Source organism: Mauremys reevesii, linkage group 4 (genome assembly GCF_016161935.1).
Source record: "Mauremys reevesii isolate NIE-2019 linkage group 4, ASM1616193v1, whole genome shotgun sequence".
NCBI lineage: Eukaryota > Metazoa > Chordata > Testudines > Geoemydidae > Mauremys > Mauremys reevesii.
This window is the reverse complement of record NC_052626.1, coordinates 110,447,761-110,463,758: the sequence shown is the minus strand read 5'-3', so window position 1 is coordinate 110,463,758 and position 15,998 is coordinate 110,447,761. Positions and strand designations below refer to the sequence as shown.

Here is a 15,998-nt window from a genome sequence, read left to right as displayed (position 1 = left end):
TTACAGTTAATATTGGGTGAATATTTTGTGTAGCATGAGGCTAAAGGAGGATGAGTGAGGTCATGGCATTATGGCCACACTGTTTATCCAGCCTTAAATATAAGTGGTTTCACACCCCACAACTGGATTGAATCCAGTGTCCCAAGGTGGAGTGAAGCTGGGACTAGGCCTGGTAACCTGATTCCCCTGCTGCATTGCAAAGTCTGTGTGTGAGCTGAAGTTGTTTCCCACCACACACCTCAGCCTGCCAGGGCCCAAATGTGGGGTCAGGTGTGTGAAAGTGACCAGAAATGAGGGGGACACAAATTATTTTGTAAAAATATTTTTAGTTCTGCAAGATCCCTTTCTTTAGTGTATAGAAGGCTTTCTATAGCCTCTGTTTCATGATTCTTTGATTCTGACGTATTTTTTAACAGTGGAAGTGAGGGGCACCACATTTCTGTGGAATGTAGGTGACTTTGGCACTAAAATGAGCCATGTCCCTTGAAACCAAGAAGCCTTTAAGGCCTTTTTACCAGGGTGGGATGGAGGGTCTGAGGCTGAGACTGCTTGACGACTTTAATAGCCTCATGGGTGACCAACTTTCTGAATAAGTTATGTGGCTGTCATGTCAGCCATGTGGCTAACCCACATGCTTATTGACTCCATGCTCATGCAACTCTATCTGGCAAGGTGCCAAGTCCCATGGGATTACTCACGTGCTTAAGATGTTTGCTGGATCACAGCCAGAGTACTCAGCTCGCTCTGGGACACAGCCCATTGCTCTTTTGGGGGTCATATTGGGGCAAGGCAGCTAGAAATTGTGCCAGTGTCAGGGACTGATCATTACCACCTATGGGTTGATAGCGGGTGTCTACCTATCCTGTTGGAGTTGGGGAAAAATCTTGATCAGCTTCCAGTTAGTGGAAGCATCAGAGTAGAGTCTAGGTGGAAATCCGCTGGATGGACTCTCAGATTTGGACCTTACTTCCCCCATCTTTTAGTGTGGAAAATAGCTTAAACCTGTTGGCCTTCAGGATCTGATATACGGATCATCCCTTTACCAAGTCTAGGATTTTCAGGGGAGCCTAAGTTAGTTACCAGCTCCTGCTGAATGTTAGTGAGATTCAGAACTCTCATGGGTGCTTTTGACAATCCCACTGCTAGCCTTTTAGGGAGGGAAAGGGATAACAAGGCCTGCTGTTTGTGGGCGAGATGGGGTATTGTATGGGTCTGTTTCTACTTTATTATTTATTATTATAATATTCTGGTTCACGCTGCTGGTTTGGTTTGATTAAATTGTAATTTTAATTAATCACAGGAGTATCTATAGCTTGGGACAGGTGTGTTTTTTCCTAGATAAATTATAAATCAAAATAAATTCATGAACACAGTAACTGACTGAAGTAACTAATTTAATATAGCTTTGTTCACTCCATATATGATCAAGTACTATCCCAGGCCACCCTTTCCTTACGCAACACAATTTTCACGGTTACTCCCAAGATGATCTTCTATCAAAAAAGGGCTGGTGTTGGAATCAATCTGGGTGCCCTTTAAAAATCCCAACCTCTTGCCCCAAAACATACAAAGTGAGTTTTTGTTCAACTTTTCCGCTGTTAGTTCTGTACTTTCCCTTCTGTGGGAATGTTCCTGTGAAATCAATGGAGTGTCAGGACAAGCCTGCTAATTTTGGCAATGGGAAAGCAGTTAAGAGTTGGAAATCTTGTCTGCACACGACTCACAGTGTGTTTAGCAATCATCAAAGGGGCGAGTAAACTCCCTTTGATGTCTACCAGGGCAAGTCTTTACATCTCGCCTTGTTTCTAGCCTCAAGTCTATTCTTATTTAAACCTAATTCCTGTGATGACTGTCTGCTTGGCCCTTTCTGAATGGTGTGACATTACTGCAGATAGAGGTTTGTCATGGCTGTGATGTCCGTGACACATTTCTTAGACCGTGCACAATATGGTAGAATTTTGTTTTGGTAATAGCATCTCTCAGGCTAACTATTTTTTAAAAAGTCAAGCTGGGATTTCCAAAGGAGCCTAAGGGTTTTAGGCATCCAATACCCGTTAGATTTCAATGGGATCAGAGTACCTAACTCCTTTAAGCCATTTCAGAAATACCAGCCTAAAATAATAAATAGTTGCAGTGAGGATGAAAAGGTATGTTTAGGGTGGGCTGATAGAGCTGGTTTAATACTATTAATTGAACACACTGCTTGATTAAATTTGCTGCTTTTCATTGAATAACATATTTGACTAATTCGTTTTTCTGAGAATCAGCCAGCTCTAGTGGTCCATGAGAGAGGCGGCAAATATGGGGAGCTAGATGGGTGGCAGAGACCAGCAAAGTCTTTGAAGAAGGCTGGAGCAAGTTTATGTTGGGCTTAAAAACAAAGAAATTATTAACTGGATTCTGAAATGAAAGGGGAAACAATAGCGTTGTTTGAAGATGAAGGCGTATTCCTTCTTCATGGCTCATGTCGGAAACAAGGCTGTGGCATTCTGCCCCTGTTGGAGTCTGGTAAGGTGGAATTGGGGGAGGCCATAAAGAAAAGGAGTTTCAGCCATCAAAGCTAGAGGAGTATTTCCAGGAATACTGTAAGGGTATGGCAAGTTGGCAGCTATCTGGGTTTCACCAAAGTATCCATGGAGAGATGCTGATTCCACTCAGTAGAATATCTGCACATCTCCAGTTAGCATGTTTCATTTATCTCCCTCCAATCTCTTCTCAGTACAGCATGGGAGTAAGATGTGATCATGAAATACTAACCATAACTGGCAGTAAAGCTCCCCTAATGTTACAGTCCTCTTACGCTCCTGCTGCTCTGCCCATATGTTTCTCTCTTCTAAATCCTTCACTGTCTTCCTCTCATACTCCACATCAAGCTAATTCTCTTGAAATCTCCTTCAAGAGCCTCTTACCTGCATCTAGAGACGAGCTTGGGACTATGCAAACCATGCAGACACATGGGGTATTCCCGAGACCAAATCAGAGTTTCTGCTGCTATCACCTGCACTGCATCCCCTCATGTTGCTCGAACGACAGTATCTGTTTCCTTCTGCTCTCCCCTGCTGGGGTGTGGGCTCCAGGATGCGGCCATAAATTAGGAGTCCAGGGTGCAGGAGGGGGCTTCAGGCTGGGGAAGGTAGTTGGGGCATGGGAGGGGGTGAGGGCTCCATCTAGGGGTACAGGCTTAGAGATGGGGCTAGAGATGAAGGGTTTGGGGTGCAGGAGAGAGCTCTGGGCTGGGGGGGGGTGGGGATGAGGGACGTGAAATGTGGGAGGGGACTGTGGGTTGAGGTAGGGGGTCTGGGATGAAGGAGGGGGTGTGGGATGAAGGAGGGGGCTTCAGGCTGAGGGGTGGGGCCAAGGGATTTGGAGTACAGGAGGAGGTTGCAGGTTGAGGCAGGGGGGTGGGGAGTGGGAGGGAGTATAGGCTGTGGGTGTGGGCTCTAGGGTGGGGCCGGGGATGAGGGGTTTGGGTGCAGGAGGGGGCTCCAGGATGGGGGGTGGAGCTGAGGGATTTGGAGAGCTGGAGGGGGTTGCAGGTTGAGGCAGGGGGTAGGGGATCAGAAAGGGGTATGGGCTCTGGGCTGAGGGATGAGGGGTTTGAGAGCAGGAGGGGGCTCTGGGTTTGTGGGGGACTCAGGGGTGGGGTACTGGCTCATGGTTGGGGCATGGGCTTACCTCCGGTGGCTCCTGACCAATGGCATAGCAGGGGCACTAAAGCAGGCTCCCTGCCTGTCCTGGCACCACGCTGCACCCCAAAAGCAGCCAGCAGGTCCGGCTCCTAGGCGGGGGGGCCAGGAGGCTTCACGTGCTGCTCTTGCCTGCAGGCACACATGCCCCACCCAGCTCCCATTGGCCACAGTTTCCGGCCAGTGGGAGTGCAGAGCCTGTGCTCAGGGCGGGGGCAGCGCGTGGTGCTCCATGGCCACTCCCACCTAGGAGGTGGACCTGCTGGCCCTCTCCGGGGCACAGCGCAGTGCCAGGACAGGTAGGGACGAGCCTGCCTTAGCCCTGCAGCACCGCTGACTGGACTTTTAACGGCCCGATTGGCAGTACTGACCAGAGCCACTATGGTCCCTTTTCAACTGGGCATTCCAGTCGAAGACTAGAAGCCTGGCAGCCCTAGCTGTTCCTAAGTGAAATGAGGTTGGAGGGATCTGCATTGTCCTCTGGTATCAGGAAAGTGTTAGTCAAGCTGCGTCCTGTCGTCCTCTCTACCAAGAGCCACAGTCAACTTTAGCCACTTTATACAGAGTTCTAACACCTGGCTCTCCATTCTGTCAGGAAAAGCAGAGCTAGTACAACTCTTCCTCTAACCATTTTGGATAAAAGGTCTGAGAGTGCTGATCAGCTGACAGTGTCAGAGAACTGACTAAGACGAGATGAAGAAAAACAGCTCCCGAACTGTCAGGCTTTTCATCTTAATTTACACCCCCATCTGTACCCTACAAAATGACTAGACCTGCTAATTAAAATAAATGAGAGGAAAACAGGGTCTTGAAGGAGTGTTGGCAATGCTTGCATTTGCAAGTGAAGGAAAGGGTAAGGGGGAGGTGGCTGAGAAGGGAGAGAGGGGCAAGGAGTATTCTCCTATGAGTACTCAAACCAAGGCCCCACTATAGCAATGCTAATTTCTCCTTAGCTAAATTGTCTGATTTCTCTCCAGTGTCCTGTTCCCTGTCCAGGCTAGGTCCTGTTCCAAACAAGCTTCCCAGGGAGTGCTGAGTCAGGCATGCTCACGGGCAATCTCGCAGTGGCATTACAAAAATTAATGCTAGAAAAGTCAGCAGTAGCTTATTTCTTTTAGCTGAATCTGCTTTCATACAGGGAAATACAAAAGCCTTGCAGCATCAGAGAAGCTCTACCTGCACCTTCCCATGGCAATGCCACCAATCTGCCCTCCCAAGGGGTGATTTTTAACCTCTCTGTATCAGTGTCCTCTGTTACAAAATAGGGATAACTAACTGCCAGGGGCATTCTCAGGCTCAGGTAATTCAGATCCTGAGATGAAAGGAATTCAATGATCTGTGTATTTTACAATGTGCTGTTAACATAGCAGGAATGGTGAACAGAGGATTTGGATGCAAACAGAAATGTTGTTAAGATCCAGAGGAAAACTCAGGAGTTCCTTCAGAGCAGGCACTTCCTGCTCTGCTCTTCCCTCTCCTTAACAGGCCAAGTGAATCCTTCTCCCTCTCTGAGGCCAGTTTAGGCTTTATTAGAGAGACCTGTTTTAACTTGTGCCATAGTCCCAGGGCAAGCCCAGACTGAGTTTCTGTGCCTCCTCCTAAAATGGGTGGGGCCTGGGTTCCATTTTAATACAAGAAAAGTGACAGTGAGCTCAGTGGCTAGACGGGAAGGAGAAGGAAGTGACTCTATGGACCAGTCCCCCAGTGAATGTAAAACAGCCTAACTCTACTGAAGTCAACACTGAGCTCTCTGGATGTATTTATAATGTTTTAGAAGCCTATATTAATTAGTCTGCCAGCAACTGGCAGCAAACGCATTATCACACAGTCATCACTCAGGAACATCAGCACCAGCCAGTCACTTAAACAAAGGGACCAGACCCTTGCAGGCATAAATCAGTGTAGCTTCATTGACATCTGTACATTATAGTGTTACAGCATTTGATTGCTGTCAAAGCACTTTCTTGGTAATGGAACAAAAGACATCTGTCTATGTGTATTACGGTCAGATAGCATATCAGCTAGTATTGGTACCATGCTACAGTTTAGTGTAGAAGGGGAAGGAGTGGTCTACGGTGATGGTGAATGACATTGTAAGGTTACATTTGGAGCTGCAGATCTATGTTCCCTTTGACTTCTTGATCCTCTGATGGTCTTTGCATCTCTTGCCCACCAATAGCTCTATTTGCAGCCAGGATTATTCTCTGTTACTAGCCCTGTCTAAGGCCATTAAAAGAAGAGAGGCTGAAACACTAGATGGGACTTAAGGCGGCGCCTTATGGTCTCAGATACCATCCAATGGTCCAGGGATATCTACATCGAACACATCACTGGCCACCAACAGTACCAGGAGGCATGACCCGGAGTGACATCGTTCTTTGACTACAAGAACAGGACCAAGAGACTTTCTCCATTGGAACATATGAACTGGAACTATAAACTCCCTGAACATTAAATCTTGCCAAATGAGGGTCAATCCATCCTCATCATCATATCCACTCATTATACTCCACACCCAAATGTAGCCATTATATCTCAATGTCTGTACTTTGACCCATCAACTTTTTACCCCAATCGGGGATATTGCAGATTATGTATTCCTTATGTCACTGATCTTAAACCAAACTTTGCACCCCTCGATAATCTGTATGTTATTCCCTGATAACCAGAAACTTCTATGCTTAAACTCTGTACCGTTCTTTTTTTTTTAAAACATCATCTTAATAACATTTTTAAATCTGCTACTTGGTCTGTGGCAGAACATTACTGAAAGGAAGTCATTCGTGATGCTTTTCGCTCCTATTTATCTGAGCCAAAATAAATTCTGTCACTGATAGAGTTTTGGCTGTCAGCTTTTTGGTAGGGTGCAATGACGCTGCTGGAAGGCACTTTTTTGGTTCTCTTCTTCTTCCCAGTCATTACATTTCTTCCTTGTTTTCTTAATTTCTGTCTCTGCTCACAGATGAGCTGGGGTTGGGTACAAAGAAACCTTGAATGCACAGTATAAAACCTCAGGGACAGTCATTTTCCCCACAGAGACTATTCCGTAGATAAGATCTTCTGCAGTATGAGACCATTTGTAAGCAGTTGCCTGTTGGGCTACCTCTAAGCTACAAGCTAGCAGGGTGATTCCCCAGCTCACGTACACATACTCATGGTAGTAGACGAGAGTCACCGTGAGTATGAATAGTAGTGTAGCTGTGGTAGTAGCTGCAGTGCCAAATACAAACCCACCTGAAGCTCTCATCGAGCTACCTGTAGTATGTGGATGTGAGCTGGGAAATCACAATCCTAGCTCATAGTGTAGACATAGGCATGGTCAAGGCTCTTTTCACAGATAGTGCTGAGCAAACAGTCTTATGGCCTGATTCTGATCTTGTTTACACTAGTGACTTTATTGGAATTATTCCTTATTTACACGAGGTTCACATTTACTAAATGGAACTGAACGCATAGCTCCATCTTTTAATGATCTTTCTCTTTTTTTAACCTTCTAATTAACCACTCTTCAGCTCCTCTCACTCCATGAACCCCCTTCATTGCTGCCCTCTTAGCACTTTCAAATAGAGCACTATTCAAACACACACACCCTGAACAGTATACAGTGGATGGGTAGGTTTTTCTATATATATTCTGGGCTCCATCTTAGAATCACAGAATTGTAGGAAGGAACTTTGAGAGGTCTTCTAGTCCAGTCCCCTACACTCATGGCAGGACTAGGCCATCCCTGACAGGTGTTTGTCCAACCTGCTCTTAAAAAATCCCCAGTGATGGAGATCCCACAACCTCCCTAGGCAATTTATTCCAGTGCTTAACCACCCTGAGAGTTAGGAAGTTTTTCCTAATATCCAACCTAAACCTCCCTTGCTGAAATTTAAGCCCATTGCTTCCTGTCCTAGCCTCACTTCAGCACAGTTCAAGGGAAGGAGAAATAAGATGGATCTAACCCATCTTTCCACTCCCCCTGAGCCTCAGTCTGACTGGAGGATTAAATAGCTTCCTAACACAATGGGGGGGGGTGAGACTACAAAATGTGCAGACCTACCTGAGCTACCTTTGACCTAGCTAGCTCAAGGAACCACAGCAGGGAAGGAGCAGTAGCATGGGTGTCAAGTATTTACCTAGGGTCCCAGGCGGGTGGGCTAGTTCACACAACCATCTGTGCTGTCACAGCTTCGCTGTTGTTATTACTCAAGCTAGCTTTGACCTAGCTTGATCAAAGCTAGCTCAGGTAGGTCTACACCTGCTGCAATCACACCTCCCAATTACAGCACAGACATTGCCTATGTTACAGTGTAATGTAGATGTTGGCCGCAATGGCTCACTAGAGATGGCTGCTCCAGATAAGGATTGGTGTCCCGCACGGTTGTGTGGCATGGCCTTGCCCAATCCTGACACACATGCAGCGGTGAGGGATGTTGGTGGTATAGAGCCAACTGTGCTGCCTTTATCCCCTCCAAGGATTTCCCTACACAAACAGAAGCCTTGGCTGTCCCTTTAGATCAGCTGACTGGCCACTTTCCATTGTCAGTTCTGGGGCCAAGGATCTGGTTCATTGCACCAAACCCTGAAAAAACAGGCAGCATGAAAGAGGATGCAGAAAAAGGGTTCTAATACCTTGCCTCCTTCCAGGAGGAGGGCTATTATTTGTCCTAAAACACAAATGATTTCAAGCATCATGGATATTGGAGTGTGTGTTAAATAACCACAACACCTCTCCAAGGACACAGTACTAACTTTACCAATGACTCTAATTATGGGGATTGAGCACTGGATTCCTATTTTCAAAGGTTTTGCATTACACAATGGTCAGGAACTCCTTTCATAGGGCTTCTTTGAATCTCCTGCTTCACAGTTAATTGAAGGTATTTTTGTTATTAGGCTGATTGGCTTACCATTTTGAAGCAGGGCTCAGGGTAATTAGGTAATTGAGCCAATTAGCCACTTTCAGCAAGATAAAAGCTGAGCCCTAGTTCTGTCTTGGAGTGTTTACTCATCTTTTAGCCTGACAGCAAAAAGAGAAATATAAATTACCTTTTTTTAGAAAGCTAAAAGGTTGTTTAAGGTCTAGTGCAGTAGATTGAGCCCCGAGAAGCACACTGCCCTAAACAGAGAAAGGATGGGAGTGTGTTTAAGGCACTGAACTGGCACTTGGAAGATTTTGGTTCAGTTGATAGCTCTCCAGAAGACTCCGTCTGTTACCTTGGGCAAGTCACTTAATCTCAGCATGCTGCAGCTTCACATCTGTTTAATGAGGATAATGCTGCTTCCCATTTGCCCTGACTATTTAGATAGTAAACTCTACAGGGCAAGACTGTCTCTCACTAAGAGTTTGTACAGAATCTAACACAACTGGCCCCTGATTTCAACTGTGGCCCCTAGGGACTACTTTAATACAAATTAATAATAAGGAGATCTGTTGTTGGCGGCCCATACCCCGGTTGGGGTGACGGGCATGAATGAATGAATGAATAATAATATAAATCAATCATTATTTAAAAGCCACAGCTGGGATTTTTTTTAACATGCACTATGTGTCATATAATGACTTCATGGTTGCAAACATAAAACTGCTATAGATTCCCACTAACCACTTATATGAAGGATACTGACAGAATTCAGGCAGTTCAGTTCCGTAAACACAGGCCTTTACCACCTTTGCTTTATGGCCGCTACTCATTCAGAGATTTTTATAGGTCAGCCACTATAGGGAAACAGGCACAAGAACTTGAGCAAGTGTGACTCTATTTAGCAGAGAACAACTGTGTATGCGAGCGCACAGGCATGTGCACATTCGCGCACACACAAACGCACACGCCAGTATGTTACAATGGATGCAAGATGCCCCATAGAGATTATAGGGAGAGAGGGAACACATGGACGGTGATGAGCATTGGTACTCAAAGTCTTCACAATGAGAACAAACACATTCCCAGGAGGAAGCAGAACTGCACTCCCATCTTACTGCAAAGTAGTTTATAAAGATTTGCTGTATGTTGAGAGAAACCCTTAGAGACCGATCAAATGCCCATTAAAGCCAATGGGACTCGTTCCATTCCCTTCAATGAGCGCTGGATCAGACCCTTACAGCATAAACTATATTTCAGGCCCAGAGAGGAAAAGACTGTTGGTGGTTCAGTCACCTGCTCAGGACAGAGGCTCCGGCTCACCAAATTTCACTTGTCAACAACGCTGCCCTTACACCTTATACTGCAGCACGGTGATCATTAGGGGCACTCGGCTTCCAAGACCCAACAGTGTTTGCAAAGAGATGAGCTTTTGTTGTAACATTTTCAGAAACCAAAGAAAGGTAATGCCACAGAATGTCACTCTCTGAAACCAAGTGAGAGTTGTTCCCCAGCTTCAGCCGTCAACTTGCCTCTGCATTCAGTTGTGAGATTACACACCACAAGGCTGTCTATTTATTTCAAGAGATACTCGTGCCTCTGATTTCCCCAGGGAAACCTAATGCTGGGAGAGTTTATCTTCCTTCACATCGGAGCTGGAGCATATAAGGATCGTTGTCGGTATCCGCTATTTGTTCAATAACATTTTGACATGATGGCATGTGCACATTCACCCTGTCTTTGTATGAATGCAGAACGTAGGCCATGCTCAAGGCTTCCTTACAAAAAGAATTTTGTTCTCACTTTAGTTCAGGTTTCCATAAGGTTCCTCAGAGTGCTCAATAATGTGAATGGGTTTGTTTAGTGAGGCAGTCACAAGTACTTGTCAGGATGATGAATAAAGAAATGGGTCAGATCCTTGGGCTGGTGGAAATCAATGTGGTTCCATTGAAGCTGTGCTGATTTAGACCAGTGGGGGATCTGGCTCAGTATGTCTGTATGGATTATTTATGACTATTATACCCCATCACACAAAACCCATTTGTTTTAATGTTTTATTCCTGTTTAGAGCTCTTTGCTCCCTCCTCTCTCTGCCACTTACAGATTCCCCCCTCTCCTCCTCCCTGGCACTGTTACACATGCCAGACCCAGCCAATTACTGTTATTCATACAGAACGCCACAGGATCTTCACACTAAAGAGCTAACGATCACATTCAGACAAATGCAATGCCCAGGTCACACGCCAGAGTGCATGGAGATATAGGGTCAGATTCTGGGCCTCCCTCCAACCCAGCGTACACCATATAAATGAATTAGCATACCCTCTTCCTACCGCTCACTTCTCCCTGCACTGTAACCTCCTCGCTCCTCACAAAAACACCATCTCCTGCCACACCATTAACCAGTACCACTTCCCTTAGTGCATGAATAGGATAAGCTCTGAGCCCCCATCCCCTTACTCAGCCCCCTACTGGCCACCACCATGTGGCTTCTGCTCCTCCACACAACTAGGTCCTACTCCTACCTCTTATCCCAGTATTCTCCATCTTCTGCTCCCCAGCACCTCTCCCTGTTCCAGCCCAGCTTCTAGACTTCTAACTTCTTGCTCTCTGGCATCATCCATCTTAGATTCTAAACCCCACAGCACCTTAGAATCCTCCCCCAACTACAGATACTATAACCCCCTGTGCAGCTCCTGTCCCCCTACGTCTGCCCAACATCTAGGTGCTGCCTCCTCCCTTTTCAGCTGCTCTTGGGAGCTCATGTGGGATAGCAGGAGGAAGCAGGACAATAGGAGCCTTCTCCAATCCATGCAGACCAGTTAGAGTCCTCATCCCCTGCCGCAGCCTGACCCCCTGCCCCAGCCCAGTGAAAGTGAGCAAAGGTGGGGGACAGTGAGCCACTGAGGGAGGGGGAATGTAGTGAGTGGGGGCAGGGCCTCGGGAGGGGGCGGGGCAGTGGGTGGGGCCTCTGGGAAGGAGTAGTCTGGGAGGTGCAGTTTTGTGTGATTATAAAGTTGGCAACTCTAGGAACTCCACACAGGAGGAAAACTTTAGAGATGCTAAGTCCAGGCAAGAAGTTCAGGCTGAAGTTCTGTGATGTTACTGCTTAGAGTATCTATTAAAATGAAACCTGAAGAAGGGTGCGAGTTTGGATGTTTATTCAGTGTCTGTGTGCTCTGTTCAAAATGTGGTACTGGATCCAAACCAATCTCAGGGCCTTTTAGCTGCATGGTACATTCCAGTTAGCCATGTCAGATGGACTAGAGCAGCTACTGTTTCATACTTGGGAATGTGTTGCGATTCTAATGCCCTTGTCCATATTAAGTAGCACCTCACTCCACAGAGAGCTGCACTGATTTCAGCAGGATATCCATGGAGTGTGATGCTATTCAATATGAGTTAAGGGTATCAGAATGTGGCCCTAAATGGAAATCTTGGCATGTTCATTGACTCTCAGCTAGGAAAGATACTTTGAAACTTAGTCCCTTTATCTGCCTCTGGTGTGGAAGGGGAGTAGGAGTGAGTGGGACCATATTTCACCCCATCATTCTTAGAAGGAACTTTTTGAAACAAAGGTGCCTTTAGGAAGGATGATAACGTGTCAGAACACAGCAGAAATGCTGGAAGGTGTTATGATGCTATCAGTAATACCATGTCTCAGGGACACTGATTTTATAATGGTATTGTAGTACAGTGGGCTCAGCTGGCATCAGTTTGAGACTGCCTCCCTCCAAAAATATTATGTTCTGAATATGCCCTTTCTCTTGCTACTTGGGGCATTCATTCCACAATCCAGAATGCTCTACAACTCTGCTTCTTCCTTCATAATTGCTCTTCTGTCCTCCTGCAGCCAACACTCCACCTGACCTTCCCTCCTGACTGCACCCTTTCTCAGCTCTCACACACAACGTGGCCCATTTTTTTTATGTTGCTCCATCCACCTGGAAAAAGCTCCTAATTAATGTTAGCCTGCAGCCCCCTCCCCTGCTCTTTCAGAAGAAACCTTCTGAAAACACCCTTGCTCTTCACTGAAACCCTGCACCAATAATGCCTTTCCCTTTGTCTCTATCACTATTAATAGTACTGTACCTGAATGTCCCTTTAGCTTGCAAGTTCTTGAGGCAGGAATCTTTTTCTTTTTAGTTTCCCTGCTGAAAAGTACCATGCACAGTTACAATATTATCAGCCCAATCCTGCAACCCAGCATGCATGGAGCTCTCATTGACTTCAGTGAAAATTCTGTTAGAACTCTGATTGGCTAATTCTGAAAAGAACATTGTAAACTCACTTCTAGAGCCAGCTCTTCAGCTGGTGTAAATTAGCACAGCTCCATGGAAGGGAAAGGAACTACACCAGTTTACCCCAGCTGAGGTTGTGGCCCTTAAATGTTGTTATGGGGTAATGCCACAGCTTCATCATAGTTAAGGTTGAGTGAAACTTTCTGTTTAGAGCTGATTTTTCAAAGTGCTCTAAAATCCGCATATTCTACTAAAACCCAGGACTGGGACTTTCAAAAGAGACTCGGGCAGTGAGGCTCCTAAGTCCCCTTGAAACTCCTTGGGAACTGGGCACTTAATTCCCCGAGACACATTTGAAAATACCAGTTCAAAGGTTTTGAATGGCTTGCACATATGCAGATCATTGAGATTCCAGTCATACTTCTTTAGCCCGGGTCTACTCCACACAAGGCCTGCAGGAGCTAAGATGGCTAAGTGGGCCAATTAACTGCCTAGGCTGCACTTGGAGAAGGAGACAGGGAGCAGGGATTTAATTAGAAGAAACTCAGCTGAGCAGGAACGGGTGGGGCCTGTATAAACCAGTAAGCTGGCAAAAGAGGAGGCTGCAGGGAAGTTGGCTGCTGTCACTCCCTGGGAGAAGTGACTTGTGTTTGGGGCTAGAGGCAAGTAGCCTACGGTTACTCCCTGGGTGGGGGAGTTTGAGTTAGCAAGCCCAGAGAAGAGGGAGAGCCAGAGAGGAAGGCAAGGCTCAGGGGAAACGCAGCAAGCTATGGGGCAGGTCAGACTTTAGCCGCTGCTGAGAGTGCCCCTGAGTGGGCACCCAGAGTAGAGGGTGGGCCCGGATCCACCTACCAGCCTCTGGAGGAGTGGCACAGTGGATCAATAAAGGGAAGACTGCCATTTTGTATGGAGGGACTTGGATACTGCCTGCCCCTTCTCTCCCCTCTTCTCCCCCCGCCCCCACCGCCTGAAAGGGGAAATGTGTGGTGACCTGCCTGGACGGCCAAGGCATGAAGAGGGAGCCCCCTGCGTGGCAGACAGTGAGTAAACAACAGGAGACACTGTTGGAGGAGCGTTCAATGCCTGGCCAGAACTAATCCCCAGGACGGCCAGGAGGAGGCACTATTAGCAATGAGTGTACCCCATGACATAGTCTAAGTGGGATCATGATATTAGTATAGTAGATTGCTGCATAACAGATGGTAGAACTTCATTATGAAGGACCAGGGTGTAACTCTGGTCATATCTTACCTGTGCATTCCCTTAGGGCAGGGGAAGTGATAACACCTGAAGAGCGTGAAAAAGCCAGTGAGAGCTTCCTTTAAGCCATAGTGTAATATTCTGTGATCATGTTTAGCTGAGGTTGTGCTGAGCGTGTGCTTGTGATGTGACTGATGCATGGTTTTGGTATTTTATGATATTTCATTGATTTGGAATACGTTTTTTACAAAAGTCATAAAATGACTAGAAAGGCCACAAAATACCATTTGAAACTGCTGAGATATATGGTTCAAGGAATACATTCTAAATTGCTAAACTAATCAGATTGGATAATTTAAGTAGAAAGCACAAGTGAGACTAGAATAAAAGACCTCAGAAAAATTCTATATCTAAATTGAGTCTTTTTCCTCTTAACTCCTTGAGTGCTGGTATATCTTGTACACTATTGCAACTGCTGTATTTGCCATGACTGACCTTTAGTAAGGCATAGTGCAGTCCTTGTGCTACATCACGACTTTCTTCATTAATTTCATTGCTGAGTTGCAACACCTCCCCTTCCTATTCCTACCCTACAGAAAGCTCTCCTAGTGCCTCTCAGTACTAGCTTGTATCACCTCTGTCAATCCATTTCTGTCCTCCTGCTTTGGTTTTGTAATGTGGACAAATATTTGCAACTGTGTAGGAGGGCACCAAAAGGTCTGTTCTTACTTAGGACCTAAGTTAGGATTTGAAATTGATGATGCTGTGCTAAGGGCTAAACACGTGGTGGTCCTCTCCAATAGAATGCAAGAATGGACAGTTGGGATCATATGGCTACCACTCTCTGGGGCACGCAAGTCCAGATATTCAAACTGGATATTTCCAGTTTGAATCTTTACATGCAGGTTTTATGCACAGCCATGTCCATGCACAAATTAGATGGTTTAGATCAGAGGTTCTCAAACTGGGGGTTGGGACACCTCAGGGGGTCATGAGGCTCTTACATGGGGGGATCACAAGCTGTCAGCCTCCAGTCCAAACTGTGCTTTGCTTCCAGCATTTATAATGGTGTTAAATATATATAAAAGTGTTCTTAATTTATAAAGGGGGTCACACTCAGAGGCTCGCTCTGTGAAAGGGGTCACCAGTACAAAAATTTGAGAACCACTGGTTTAGATGCAGAATGGTGGTATTTGATTTGCTGAATAAATGAGTTACGTTATCCTCCCTGTCTAACAAAGGAAGGCCACCTTTGTGACTGTACTGTCGGACTTCTGAACCATGCAGCAAAACATGGTGCTTCATTTTATATCTTCACGCAGATAATGACTGCAGATTCCTTTCAGCTGTATTGATCAGGATGGATGACTGTGTGTGCACATAAATAGAGTATAAATATACACAGATCTGTAAGATATATCCGGCAGGCATCAAGCATTGCAAGCCTTTGTCAGGATCCCAGTGGATTAACTATTAAGGCTTTTACAGAATAATAGCTGATGAACCAAATTTAGATACATGCTGTTTTAATAATGGAGTTTCTATTCATAGGGTTGCTCATAAACTGTAAAAATGCAGTAATATATAAGAGCAAACTTACCATTTTTATGTAGCAAAAAATGATCAAGGGGCTGGTGAGATTTACTTCTGAGGGAAGATTAAAAGAGCTAAATACGCAGAGCGGGGCTAAGAGAAGACTCAGGTGGAACATAAATCTACAAATATTTCAGGAGTATAAATACTATCGGCAGAGAGGAATTATATAGTGCGTTACAAAGGGTTATAAGTTGGAGCAATGGGAGAATTTAGTCTGAATGTCAGCAAAAACTTTCTGACAGTGAGATGTGGAATAGTCTCCAAAGGGAAGAGGTGGAAACTTCATGGCATAGGACTTTTAAAACTAGACTAAAATAAAATAGAAATTGTACTGTGGGGGACAATCCTGCATTGCTCTGGATGGCTTTATAGCTATTTGCTCTCTCCAATCAATATGCTTCTCCACTGGGGGGTGGTGTGAAACTACA

At 45.7% G+C, this 15,998-nt stretch overlaps 1 protein-coding gene across 14 annotated transcripts in view; it reads left to right on the top strand.

Moving 5' to 3' along the window:
• Window positions 1–15,998, top strand: part of TSPAN4 (tetraspanin 4) — a 645,425-nt gene that overhangs the window by 554,231 nt on the left and 75,196 nt on the right. The window lies entirely within an intron of this gene.